The 14,292-nt window shown below is 37.2% G+C and overlaps 2 non-coding genes across 2 annotated transcripts; both read left to right on the top strand.

The window, feature by feature from the left end:
- The first annotated feature begins 987 nt into the window (after positions 1–987).
- On the top strand, positions 988–1,068 carry TRNAI-AAU (transfer RNA isoleucine (anticodon AAU)). Its single transcript has one exon. It is a non-coding gene; the product is annotated as a tRNA-Ile (tRNA).
- Positions 1,069–10,628: 9,560 nt separating this feature from the next.
- TRNAI-AAU (transfer RNA isoleucine (anticodon AAU)) lies at positions 10,629–10,702 on the top strand. The gene has a single exon. It is a non-coding gene; the product is annotated as a tRNA-Ile (tRNA).
- The last annotated feature ends 3,590 nt before the right edge of the window (positions 10,703–14,292 follow it).

Genomic DNA, 14,292 nt, shown 5'->3' with positions numbered 1-14,292 from the left:
TCAGGCGCCAGTACACGTGTTTCCTTGGAGCTACAAATTTCCTCATTTACGTGATGTCATACTTGATATGGTATACGCCTTGCTAGCAAAAGATCCAATTGAAACTGGTTCGGTCAACAACCTTTACTGGCGCTATGTTCGCTTGTGGGTTACTAGTATACCGACTGTTGTCTTAAAGCACCCACACAAAAATTGGAATGCTATTGGAAAAACATCAACGCTTCCTTTCTCACCCACCACCAACGTACAACCTGGTATTTCATAGTCAATAATGTATACGAAACATTGGAAAAACTTCACAATATAGGTATTGTAAATAGTAATATATGCCCATACTGCAACAATCTTGATACACTAGCACATAAGTTTCATGCCTGTTCCAACGTACCAATCATTTGGACGTATTTTTGTATTTTAATTAGTAAAATTTGTCGTCTTTCACCTCATAGCTTTACTGTAACAGAACTTATTTTGTGGCCTGCTTTTAATTATTTTCCGACATTTAAAAACAATGCTGTTATCTGGATAACTATACAGACAATTATGTTTCTTGTGCATACTAATCGGCCTTATCATATAGAATTATACAAGCAATATTTGCAATATCAGGCCAGCCTTCTCTCACCTGCACGAAAAAGGAAATTTTTTGCAAACTATTTAACTGTTCTTACAGAATCTTTGTCCGTGTATGTAATGTTATAAAAAAAAGAAAAAAAGAAAAACAGAAAGATGACAAATCTGTAATACACTTTTGACACATCAGCTCATGATAATGTAGGAATAACTCGTGGTAAATTTACAAATAATAATGTAACCTGCCTGCCCCGTGCAGACACCTATGTATATATGCATTGTCTTTGTTCATTATGTCAGTTTTTTCTTCTTTTCCTTTTTTTTATTTTACCATTTTTTTTACAAATGACTTAATTCACTTTTTTTAAATTCTTAATATGTTCATGTACTTTGTTTGTTCTTCTCAATAAAGAAGGTTTTAAAAAAGTTAGCTAAGTTGGTTAGAGCGTCGTGCTAATAACGCGAAGGTCGTGGGTTCGATCCCCTCACTGGCCAAAATTTTTGTGATTGTGCGCTTTGATGCGTCTTCTCGTGAATCTAATTCTTTTCTGGAGGCTGACTGCAAGTTGGAATTTTGGATGCTTATATAACAAACCAAAAAGAAAATCTAAGATTACGAGATGAAATAAGAATAGAAAGGGTCTTTCCTCCACGAAAAATCATCTCCACACGTTCAACGAGGAGTAGAGCGAGATATGTATGGAATGTCGTGATCAACATTAGTTTACCTTCTCAGATCAAAAACACTATTTCAGTGTCACATGATGCACAACAGAAAGAAGCTATCAACCTGTGTGTCAGTAAACTAAGGAGAAGTGGTTTGATCTCTTACGTTTTTATTAGGAAGGTTACTTTGTTCTTAAGAACCAGTGCAATTGGAAAGCTGAGTTATACTCTATATAGTAGAAAATTTCGGAATCAATTTCTCGGTCACCAGGTATATTGTCCATCTTATTTGCAGAATCAAATGGAGGGACATCCATTGATATCTTTTGAATTGAATACAACGAAAAATGTTGATAATGATCACAGTTACCTGGCTTACTACTACATGCACCTACTTGAACTTGTGATGAAATTTTATTAGCATTGTCCAACTCACACATGCAACTTATGTATATTATATATTAGTTCCGCAAATGTATTTTTGTTACAGAGAGGCATACAAGTTGAGGTAGGCGCTAAATTGTATTTGATACCTTATTCCAGTTTATAGAATAAATTGGCATGCTATCAAATTTAGGCTTAAGAGTTCTGAAGGGTTACTACTTCTAAACGTAGGAACTACTTTTCGAGAAAAACTGTTAGGTTCAGTGGAAACTCGAAGCAGGCAATTCGAATATACATATGCCTTATTGTACTTGAGAAATGTCCTTATCTTATTGCAATATGCTAGACCAAACTTTTGTTCTTGTGTAAGCACAAAATATGGAATAGATCTTCAAACTTCTGTGCATATTAACTTATGTCCCGTTCGTATTGCAAATTCATGATCTAGGGAATACAGTTATCAGGTATTTATCATGGCTAATTTCTGAATTTGCTAGTTCCATTAGAGTACATAATAACTTAATGGTAACAATTTAAACATCAGTCCAGAAAATCGATACTGCATGTTTCTCATCTGCACCGGTAAAATACACCACTCCTTCAGAATCACGTACAGCGTCTTCACGTAGAACTTCTGTGCGTGCTTTCACATACAACCACTTCCTATAAACATCAACTTTTATGCTGAACACATCATCATTGTAAGTGTCAGAGAGTCGTTGATGGGTACTTGGTAGTAGTAAAACTACACCAATATCATATTTTACTGTACTTACCCTTTCGCATGCCATATATTATTCAACGAACTCAATCACTAAATTAGGAAAAACAATAGTAAGAAAATAGTACAATGTGGTTGCAAAGTAAATAAACATTAAAGGTGAATACGTTCAGGACCATTGCGCAACGCAAATATGGCTTCATAAAATAAATGTTGCACCCCAATGATAACCTCCATTTAATCCGTTAAATCTCTGTTGAAACTGGAAGTGGTAGAAATTGAGTGATGTCTCATTTGAACGTTGATCAACATAGACCAAAACCGGTAAGAGATAGGGAGAAAAGGTCTTTTCGAATCGTTTCAGCCTCTTAGGAAATTGTTCTTTTTCCTCCGTTAACAATCTATACAAACCACAATTATAGAAGTAAAGAATTTGAGGTTACAATGTTGATCGCAATTGAACAAAAGCTATAATAGATAGTGAGTAGCATCCAGTTAACATCCATTAAATGTCCCAAAAGTAAGCTCCACTTCGGATTTCATTCCTTTATTGCAACCAGAAATTCTATGAACCGTTTACTTATCTTCATATAGCAAAAAATGTTAAAGTAACAGAGATAGCAATAAATAGCTTTTTCATGTAGTTTCAAGAATAAGATTCAACTTTGATCTTTTCCAGTATTACAACCCGAAGTTATAGATAGATCTGCTACGATCAGTTTTATCATTGAGTTCTCATAAGTCTGAAGTCTATTTTGGTCTAATAACGTGTGTTTGACCACAAATTTAATAAAAATATTTCTTCTAGAATTTGGTGCACCAATTTCAATTCCATATCATCTTTAGGATCATTAATTGTCATATTAGCATAAATATTTCTTATATCATTCAATGCATAGTAACTTTTTTTGAAAATGGAAACGATCGCTCGAATAGACACACGAATCCTATACCTTTCTGTTTTAAGAATATGGTTTTTATCCTCTTTCCCTTTTGTTTTTGAATCGTCCCAACCGGAACACTTGTCTCTGTGGTCCTTTAAGTAATCTTAATTCAATTAGTATTGCCCACGGAATCGAGATGAATTGATTTAATTTAGCGTTCCGTTCAGCAACCATGCTATAACATACTTGCACCGAAGGCTTTACGTGGAATCCGGAACGCATGAGCTACCTCTGAGAGTCGATCTCAAGTATCCTATATCAATGCCGCGAAAGCTATTCATATAACCACGAGGGAGTTCATCGTTGAGCATGAGACGAGAGACGAGGAGTTACTGTGAATCATCGGACACTAAAACAGTGTTTGAGATCAAAAACTTTGATAGACTGCTATTGCTTATAAGACTTGAGACATTTCGCTTGTCGTAAGTTAAAGTTTCATTTCTTTTCGGGAGAAAAAAGTGTTTATTCGATCAAAATAAACACCTATTTTATGCTTTGATATGCCTATTTAAATTCCGTACCATCTTCAGGATCAATCATTAATTGTCATAATAGCAGAAATAGTCTTTAAATTATTCAAGACATTAATATTCGATATTTTAAAAGTAAAGACAAACGCAACATCTCAAAAAAGGGGGGATTTGACCATTGGATCGTTAGGCTAAAAGCATAACACTCTACCAACTGAGTTATCCGGGTGGCGATACAAATGCAACCACATTTAAGAGGTCTCCAAGGTGCCCAATTTCACGCTTGTCATAGTTGTCTACTGTATGGGAATGATCTCATTCGCTAAATCCAATGCGTTACATTTCGTTGACACTGTCACAGTGGTGGGAACGATTGGTGTTGTTCCAACAAAATCACGAGTGACCGAGGAGTTGTTTCGAATTCCAATCTCCGATGAAAGCAGACTCAATGTGACTAGTAACTGAGCACATATACTCTTCTCACGAGAGGTGAGAACATACAATGAATCCAGAAACATTGTCTAACATGATCATTTTGATGTTCCGGTGTTTTTGTATGAGGAAATATGATATGTCATTTACATACGAACCCCTATATGTATTAACGCGGTACATTTACCGGTGAAGGTTATTGTAGACTGCGTTTCTGCCGATGTGCTTTTTTTCAGATGGGTGATCGGCTACAACTTTTTATTAGTGGGTGACAATGAGTGGCCGCATCGAAAAATAAAGCTAGTGAAGCTCTTGAGAACAGAGAATAGTCGGTGAATGGACTGGCCTGCCTGTTGCTTCGAGTTGAATCCTATTAAGCACGTTTAAAACGGTATGGAAAGACGTAGACATTGAGATACATGAGATTTGAGAAGCATAGAATTAGGTCGCAGAGCTTGTATCTCTGTCCGTGGTGATCACACAGCCTCTTAAAAACCATATTATTCCCTTAATGTCAGGGATAGATCATGAGTTACAGTGCTTTCAATTAACCCTAGATTAGGCGCGTGGGTGACAGGTGTCCCCCAGTGAATTTTGTCTCACGCTGGCTTTGTGTCGGTGTTCGGAGTCGCACATTTCAGTAGCTGAACGTTAATTGTTGGTTTTTGATGTGGCGGCAGTAGCATACTTCTGTTCCCTGTCTACGGTTTGTCAAAAATATATTATTTCTGCAGCAGTATGTTTTAATAGGTGGTGACACCTGTCACCCAGGCGCCTAATCGTGCAACAAAATCATACGCGCCTAACTCAGGTTTAGGTTATTGGATCTGTTTAAAAGCGTCATCTACGTTCTTCTAACCACGTGTGTTTTTTCTGTTGTTTCTTGAATCATACTTTAGTGTAGAACTACATTTTACGTAGGGTTCAAACTTCGGCAATATATGCCAAAGCATACATTAAGTTACCGAAACATACTTTCGTCCTTAAATTATACATGTAATTGTGTGCACGTGCTGAGAAATGACTTTGAACAGAAATTTTATGTCCAGGCCAATTATTGCCAGCCCGGATAGCTCAGTCGGTAGGACATACTGTGTTTGGTTGTTGAAGGGTGTAGACGTGTCTTCGCTCTGTGCTAGAAGCCTTGACGTGTTTACCTTCAGCGTTGCTTTCCTTAGCAATCAAGTTTGCTGTTTTTTTTCTTTTCTTGTTGTGTTTGTCTTCGTGACTGATTTAGTTGAATACATCATGTCGTTAAAAATTGTAAATACCTTAAAATATGATTTTGGTGGTGTTTCGGAGCGACCAAGTAGCTTGACCTTGCATCAGTGGCTCAGTGATAATTTTCGATTTTCTGTTGATGATGTATTAAGCATAGAAATGGACGTTTATCGTAAATTTTTGTTTGTGAAACTTCGTACGGAAGATTTATGTGAAAATGTTTTGCGTACTTCTGATGGAACTGTGTATTATACTGATACAAATGGAAAACACACAATCCCAGTTTCCTAGGCTGATGTTCAAATTGTGACTGTTAAGTTGTTATGTACTCCAATGGGACTTGCAGATTCAGACATTCGAAAAGTACTTAGTGACTATGGTGTCATATCTAACATCTCTGATGAAATGTATTCTGTCGAACATGTGTACCCAATACGAACGGGACGTAAGCTAATACGTATGGAAGTTAAAAAACCTATTCCATCTTTTGTAGTTATTCAAGGGCAAAAGTTTTGTGTAACATACCCTAATCAGATACGGACCTGTCTCAGGTGTAATGGTGCACATATGTATTCCAATTGTCCTCTTCGCGTACCCAGTGATCCTAACAGTTATGCTGGAAAAGTGGCTCCTACCATTAAAAATAGTGATCCTTCAGCTACTCTTATGCCTAAATTTTATAGCATTCCAGTTCCATCTCGCAACAGGAAGAAGGCATCAAATATAGTTTCTTGCCCACCTGACCCCAGTATGCCTACCTTTGACAAAAATAATTTTCCAGTACTATCAAGTTCCGTTTGTGAGACAAACAATACGAATTCTCTTTCGTCAGGAGTTCAAACAAATACATCTAATGGTATTCTTACTGAGGAGCCAGTTAACTGTGATCATGATCCTCAGCTACCGTTATCTCCCGTACCACAGTACACATTTCAACGGAAGTCCCTCCATCTCATTCTGCACATGACATGGCGACTATACCTAGTGAGCAAGAAGTTTCTTCTGATAAGTTGTATTCTACAGAAAGTGATGGTAAGGTTTGCAGTTTCCCTGGTTCCCAAGAGCGGAATGACTTGCCTGATAACAATGCAACTGATCACACCATGTCTACTCAGTCTAGTGACATACAGGTTGATTCTCCTATCACAGATTTAAGTGCAATTACCGAAGAAACCCGTACTCGTCGCAAACGTACAAAAAGGAATGAATTGAGTCAAAAGTTGTTCAAAAAGTCTGAAACTGACGCAAATATTTCTAGCATGTGTAAAGGAGGTGCTGCTAGGCTGTAATTCTTTCTCTTGTAAGTTGTATTTTTATTGGGTTAAGTTTACACTGGGTTCAGCTATGTTAGTTTCTTTTTTATTAATTCGGTCAAGTTTACTCTATGCTATTTATATGTTCTAAATTTTGTTTAATTAATTCCTATGTTAGTTGCTATGCTATTTTTGCTATTTTATTTCAAGAACTTTATTTTTTATTGGTCTTTGTGTGTATTTGCCAATGTGATGTTGCTTAAACTAGCTACAATTAATATTAACAATTTACAAAGCCCCGTCAAGAAATTTGCACTCTGTGATTTTCTACGAAGTGAAGGAATTGATGTTGCTTTTTCCCAAGAAGTTGGTGTACCGGACCTGAATCTAAGTCCATCATACATAGTCGAAAATAATTTTAACAATAGTGGCACAGGTACAGCAATTGCTTTCAGATCTTCCACTCGTTTCTCTTCTCCTGTGTGTCACCCGTCTGGTCGCATACTAAGTGGTAAACTAGGAGATATCAATCTTGTCAACCTTTATGCTCCGAGTGGCTCACATGCTCGAACCGATCGAAATTCCTTCTTCTCCCAGGATGTAGCTCTTACACTAGGACCTAATGTTGATAGATTAATTATGGCAGGGGATTATAATTGCGTTTTACGGCCTGAAGATCAAACCCCAGGCTTTAATTTCAGTCATGCCCTCCAGGACTTAGTGACTGGACTTCATTTACAAGATACATGGATATGTCTGAGGCCACAGGCTCGTGATTATACGTACTTATCCTATCAAAGTGCATCACGCCTTGACCGTATATATGTCTCCCCACCAATGGTGCCGTGTATTCAACAAGTTGAAATTGTGCATACTTCCTTTTCTGATCACTCTGCTTATGTTGTAACTTTTTCTTTAAATAATCTAACTGTTGAACGAGGTAGAGGTTACTGGCAATTAAATATATCGTTATTGGAAGACGAACACTTTTGTGCTGAATTTCAATCAAAATGGCAATACTGGCTTAGGCAGAGGAAATATTTTCCCACTGTTACAGAGTGGTGGCATACTTACTTCAAACCACGATTTGCGAGTTTCTGCCGTTGGTACTCCTCCGAAAAGTCTCGCGATCTTCACAAATTGCTTTACTTTTATAACAGATGCTTATGAGAAGCTCGATGTGCTGCTGTTTCTGATTTGTCCATGTTACCTCAGGTTAAACGTTATCAAGCATTGCTTTTAAATTTGAATCGCCGACGTGTAGGTGGACTCAAGATTAGAAGCAAGGTTCCCTTAGTAGATGCTGATGAAGAACCATCATTATACCATGTACTTCGTAAAATGAAACGAGGCCAAGGCAAATGGATCCATCACATTCGTGATGAGGAAGGGCAACTTCATGAAGATCTTGCCTCCATTAAAAGTGCATTTTTGTTGTATTACAAGAACCTTTATGGCCTTTCTGAAGTTAATACAATGCCTGAGGAATCTTTCACATCACCGTCTTGTGTTCTTGATGATACAACACGACAATTTCTAGTGCGCCCATTTACTATTGTAGATGTACAACAAGCAGTCATGGCAGCTCCTAAAGGAAAATCTCCAGGACTAGATGGAATATCTGCAGAATGGTATATTAAATTTTTCCCCTCGTTGGTGAGTTACTAACTTCTCTAGTTAACGAATATTTCAGCGACAATCCACAGAAACTGTATCGTACTCCTTGTGTTACAGTGTTTATACCCAAACAAGCACATCCTACAAATGTTACTCACTATCGACCCATAACTCTTCTCAATTGCGATTACAAATTACTTGCTCGTTGTTTGAACAATAGACTCCTTCCATTTATTGAAATTCTTGCTGGACCATTTCAGTATGCCCGAGGAGGTGATAAGAAAATTTACCACGTGCTACAAACTCTGCGTGATGTTATTGCGAATTACCAGTCTCACAATACTAGTCATGCCTTGCTTGCCTTAGATTTCAACCAGGCATTTGATCGTGTAAATCACAATTATTTGTGGTCTTTGTTGCACCATATGGGAGTAGACGACTTATTTATCCGTTGGATTCGAGTTTTGTATGATGCTGCACAGTCAAAACTAAAAGTCAACGGGTTTCTGACCACTCCTATTGCCATAAAACGTAGTGTCAGGCAAGGCTGTCCATTAAGTATGAGTCTATTCATAATTTCTATATGTCCTTTACTATACAGCATCAATCAACGTATCCAGGGTCTTCATATCTGCACTGTTTCTGTCAAAGTGTGTAGTTTTGCTGATGACGTAACTGTATTTCTTCGGGACCCACAGGATTTAGAACTAGTTGAAGATTGTGTTCAAAAGTACTGTGATCACTCAGGCGCACTTCTTAATAGAGCAAAAACTAAACTCATGCCCTTAGGGAATGGTTCTACAAATTCATATGACCATTTCCCGACAGTGGTGCCAGTTCTCAAAGTATTGGGCATTTATTTTTCCTGCAACTTGCATGAGAGCATTTCTAAAAATTTTGAAGATGTTTTCTTGAGGGTCAGATCTGTTTTACATCAGCACCAATATCGTTAACTTTCGTTGATATCTCGTGTGTATTTTGTGAACACTTATGCCTTTTCTAAGCTGTGGTACATATGTCAAATTTTGATTATGCCTAAACTTTATATTCACAAATTTACAAGCATCGGCAACTGGTTATTGTGGGCAGGTATGATTTTCGAGTGCGCTATCCAGCTACCTGTTTGCCCTATCATGCAGGAGGACTGTACTTGATACATGTTGAAAGTAAAATAAAAGCTTTATTCTACTACAGAGGATTCCAAAATATACAAGGTATTGGAAACCAACTCAGCAGTACATTACTTTCATCTCTAGTTGATACCAATGATGGAACATTACCTGTGTGTTTGCCTCTCATTCCTCCCGACTTTTGGTATTTTACGGACGTTATATGTACTTACTTTTACTTTTCTGCCAGTGGCACCCAACATATTCCTAAAAGTGTCAAACTTCTGTATACGTTGCTATTACAACAAAAAAACAGCCACTGTCATCGCATAACTTTCAACTTACCTAATACGAATTGGACGCAGATATGGAGGAACATTTCCTTGAATTTTCTATCAACCTCAGCTTGTTCGTTATGGTACAGGGCTGTTAACAACATCATTGACACTAAGGGAAAACGACATCATCTCCAGATTACATACGACAATCGATGTGATCTCTGCGGAAAAGTGGATACGTTGGAACATCGTCTCACACTTTGCAACAGATCAAAACCAGTTTGGAAAATGTATTGTGAAATGATTCAATATCTGTGTAAAATCAGCTCTGACTGTATTACTGTTGAAATGCTTATGTTACCTGCTTTTAAACACTTTCCACAACAGAAACATCATTCTGTCGTTTGGCTTAGTGCAAACACCATTGAATATATTCTGTCTCCTCGTTCTCCTCAAGCACATCACAAGTACAAAGACTTCCTGTGTCTAAAATATGGTAAATTTCCCCCACCAAGGAAGAAAACACTATTTGCCAATTACCTTCATTATCTCTTCTATGGTCACTCTGTGTAATTATAATGTAACGGTTTTCCTTATACACATTTTTCTGTGCAAATAATTACAATTGTAAATTATGTAACTTTCTCACTGTGACTCGAAAATAATGTAAATAAAAAGTAATTTTAAAAAAAGTCGGTAGAGCGTTAGGCTTTTAACCTAACGGTCCAGGGTTCGAGTCCCTGTTCGGGCGAGAAAAGATTCATTTTTACTTCGAAAATACAACTATTAATGCTTTGAATAATCTGATGACTCTTTCTGGTATTATGATAATCATTGATCGATTCTTAAGATGCCATGGTATTTAAATAGACGCATCAAAGCGTAAACCAGCTGTAAATTTTGATCGAGTAAGTATATATTCTACATTTTACAAAAAGAAATTACAGCCTTTGTCATCGTGGCCGGTTAGCTCAGTTGGTTAGAGCGTCGTGCTAATAACGCGAAGGTCGTGGGTTCGATCCCCCCACTGGCCAAAGTTTTGTGAGTGTGCGGTTTGATGCGTTTTCTCGTGAATCTGGTTCTTTTCTGGATGCTGACTGTGAGTTGAAATTTTGGAAGCTTATATACCAAACCAAACAGAAAATCTAAAATTACGAGATGAAATAGCGGTAGAAAGAGTCTTTCCTCCACGAAAAATCATCTCCACACGTTCAACGAGGAGTGGAACGAAATATGTTTCGAGTGTCGTGGTCAACACTAGTTTACCTTCTCAGATCAAAAACACTATTTCAGTGTTACATGATGCACAATATAAAGAAGCTATCAACCTGTGTGTCACTAAACTAAGAAGAAGTGGTTTGATCTTTTACGTTTTTATCTGCTAAGTTACTTTGTTCTTAAGAGCCATTGACATTTCTCGGTCATCAGGTATATTCTCCATCTAATTTGCAGAATGAAATAGAAGGACATAAATTGATATTTTTGCATTGAATGCAACGAAAACTGTCGATAATGGTCACAGTTACCTGGCTTGGTTTAGGTAGGCACGAAATTGTATTTTATACCTTGTTCCAGTTGATAGGATAAATTGGCATTCTATCAATATTAGGCATAACAGTTCTGAAGCGTTACTATTTCTAATTGTAGGAACTACTTTTCCAGAATAACTGTTAGGATCAGCGGAAACTCGAAGCGGGCAATTCGAATATACGTATGTCTTATTGTACTTGAGACATGTCCTTATCTTATAGCAATATGCTAGACCAAACTTTTGTTCTTGTGTAAGCACAAAATATGGAATAGGTCTTCAAACTTCTATGCATATTAGCTTATGTCCCGTTCGTATTGCAAATTCATGATCTAGGGAATACAGTTATCAGGTATTTATCATGGCTAATTTCTGAATTTGCTAGTTCCATTAGAGTACATAATAGCTCAATGGTAACAATTTAAACATCAGTCCAGAAAATTGATACTGCATGTTTCTTATCTGTACCGGTAATATACATCATTCCTTCAGAATCACGTACAGCATCTTCACGTAGTGCTTCTGTGCGTGCTTTCACAAACAACCACTTGCTATAAACATCAACTTTTATGCTGAACACATCATCATTGTAAGTGTCAGAGAGTCGTTGATGGGTACTTGGTAGTAGTGAAGCTACAGCAATATCATATTTTAATGTATTTACCCTTTCCAATGCCATTGCTTATTCAACGAACTCAATCACTAAATTAGGAAAAACAATAGTAAGAAAATAGTACAATGTGGTTGCAAAGTAAATAAACATTAAAGGTGAATACGTTCAGGACCATTGCGCAACGCAAATATGGCTTCATAAAATAAATTTTTCACCCCAATGATAAGCTCCATTTAATCCGTTAAATCTCTGTTGAAACTGGAAGTGGTAGAAATTGAGTGATGTCCCATTTGAACGTTGATCAACATAGACCAAAACCGGTAAGAGATAGGGAGAAAAGGTCTTTTCGAATCGTTTCAGCCTCTTAGGAAATTGTTCTTTTTCCTCCGTTAACAATCTATACAAACCACAATTATAGAAGTAAAGAATTTGAGGTTACAATGTTGATCGCAATTGAACAAAAGCTATAATAGATAGTGAGTAGCATCCAGTTAACATCCATTAAATGTCCCAAAAGTAAGCTCCACTTCGGATTTCATTCCTTTATTGCAACCAGAAATTCTATGAACCGTTTACTTATCTTCATATAGCAAAAAATGTTAAAGTAACAGAGATAGCAATAAATAGCTTTTTCATGTAGTTTCAAGAATAAGATTCAACTTTGATCTTTTCCAGTATTACAACCCGAAGTTATAGATAGATCTGCTACGATCAGTTTTATCATTGAGTTCTCATAAGTCTAAAGTCTATTTTGGTCTAATAAGGTGTGTTTGACCACAAATTTAATGAAAATATTTCTTCTAGAATTTGGTGCACCAATTTCAATTCCATATCATCTTTAGGATCATTAATTGTCATATTAGCATAAATATTTCTTATATCATTCAATGCATAGTAACTTTTTTTGAAAATGGAAACGATCGCTCGAATAGACACACGAATCCTATACCTTTCTGTTTTAAGAATATGGTTTTTATCCTCTTTCCCTTTTGTTTTTGAATCGTCCCAACCGGAACACTTGTTTCTGTGGTCCTTTAAGTAATCTTAATTCAATTAGTATTGCCCACGGAATCGAGATGAATTGATTTAATTTAGCGTTCCGTTCAGCAACCATGCTATAACATACTTGCACCGAAGGCTTTACGTGGAATCCGGAAAGCATGAGCTACCTCTGAGAGTCGATCTCAAGTATCCTATATCAATGCCGCGAAAGCTATTCATATAAACACGAGGGAGTTCATCGTTGAGCATGAGACGAGAGACGAGGAGTTACTATGAATCATCGGACACTAAAACAGTGTTTGAGATCAAAAACTTTGATAGACTGCTGTTGCTTATAAGACTTGAGACATTTCGCTTGTCGTAAGTTAAATTTCATTTCTTTTCGGAAGAAAAAAGTGTTTATCCGATCAAAATAAACACCTATTTTATGCTTTGATATGCCTATTTAAATTCCGTACCATCTTCAGGATCAATCATTAATTGTCATAATAGCAGAAATAGTCTTTAAATTATTCAACACATTAATATTCGATATTTTGAAAGTAAAGATAAGCGCAACATCTCAAGAAAATGGGGGATTTGACCATTGATCGTTAGGCTAAAAGCGTAACACTCTACCAACTGAGTTATCCGGGTGGCGATACAAATGCAACCACATTTAAGAGGTCTCCAAGGTGCCCAATTTCACGCTTGTCATAGTTGTCGACTGTATGGGAATGATCTCATTCCCTAAACCCAATGCGTTACATTTCGTTGACACTGTCACACTAGTGGAAACGATTGGTATTGTTCCAAGAACATCACGAGTGACCGAGGAGTTGTTTCGCATTCCAATCTCCGATGAAAGCAGACTCAATGTGACTAGTAACTGAGCACATATACTCTTCTCACGAGAGGTGAGAACATACAATGAATCCAGAAACATTGTCTAACATGATCATTTTGATGTTCCGGTGTTTTTGTATGAGGAAATATGATATGTCATTTACATACGAACCCCTATATGTATTAACGCGGTACATTTACCGGTGAAGGTTATTGTAGACTGCGCTTCTTCCGATGTACTTTTTTTCAGATGGGTGATCGGCTACAACTTTTTATTAGTGGGTGACAATGAGTGGCCGCATCGAAAAATAAAGGTAGTGAAGCTCTTGAGAACAGAGAATAGTCGGTGAATGGACTGGCCTGCCTGTTGCTTCGAGTTGAATCCTATTAAGCACGTTTAAAACGGTATGGAAAGACGTAGACATTGAGATACATGAGATTTGAGAAGCATAGAATTAGGTCGCAGAGCTTGTATCTCTGTCCGTGGTGATCACACAGCCTCTTAAAAACCATATTATTCCCTTGATGTCAGGGATACATCATGAGTTACAGTGCTTTCAATTAACCCTAGATTAGGCGCGTGGGTGACAGATGTCCCCCAGCGAATTTTGTCTCACGCTGGCTTTGTGTCGGTGTTCGGAGTCGCATATTTCAGT

This window comes from Thermobia domestica, chromosome 15 (genome assembly GCF_964235325.1).
Source record: "Thermobia domestica chromosome 15, izTheDome1.hap1.1, whole genome shotgun sequence".
Lineage (NCBI taxonomy): Eukaryota > Metazoa > Arthropoda > Insecta > Zygentoma > Lepismatidae > Thermobia > Thermobia domestica.
This window is presented reverse-complemented; position numbering and strand designations above follow the sequence as displayed.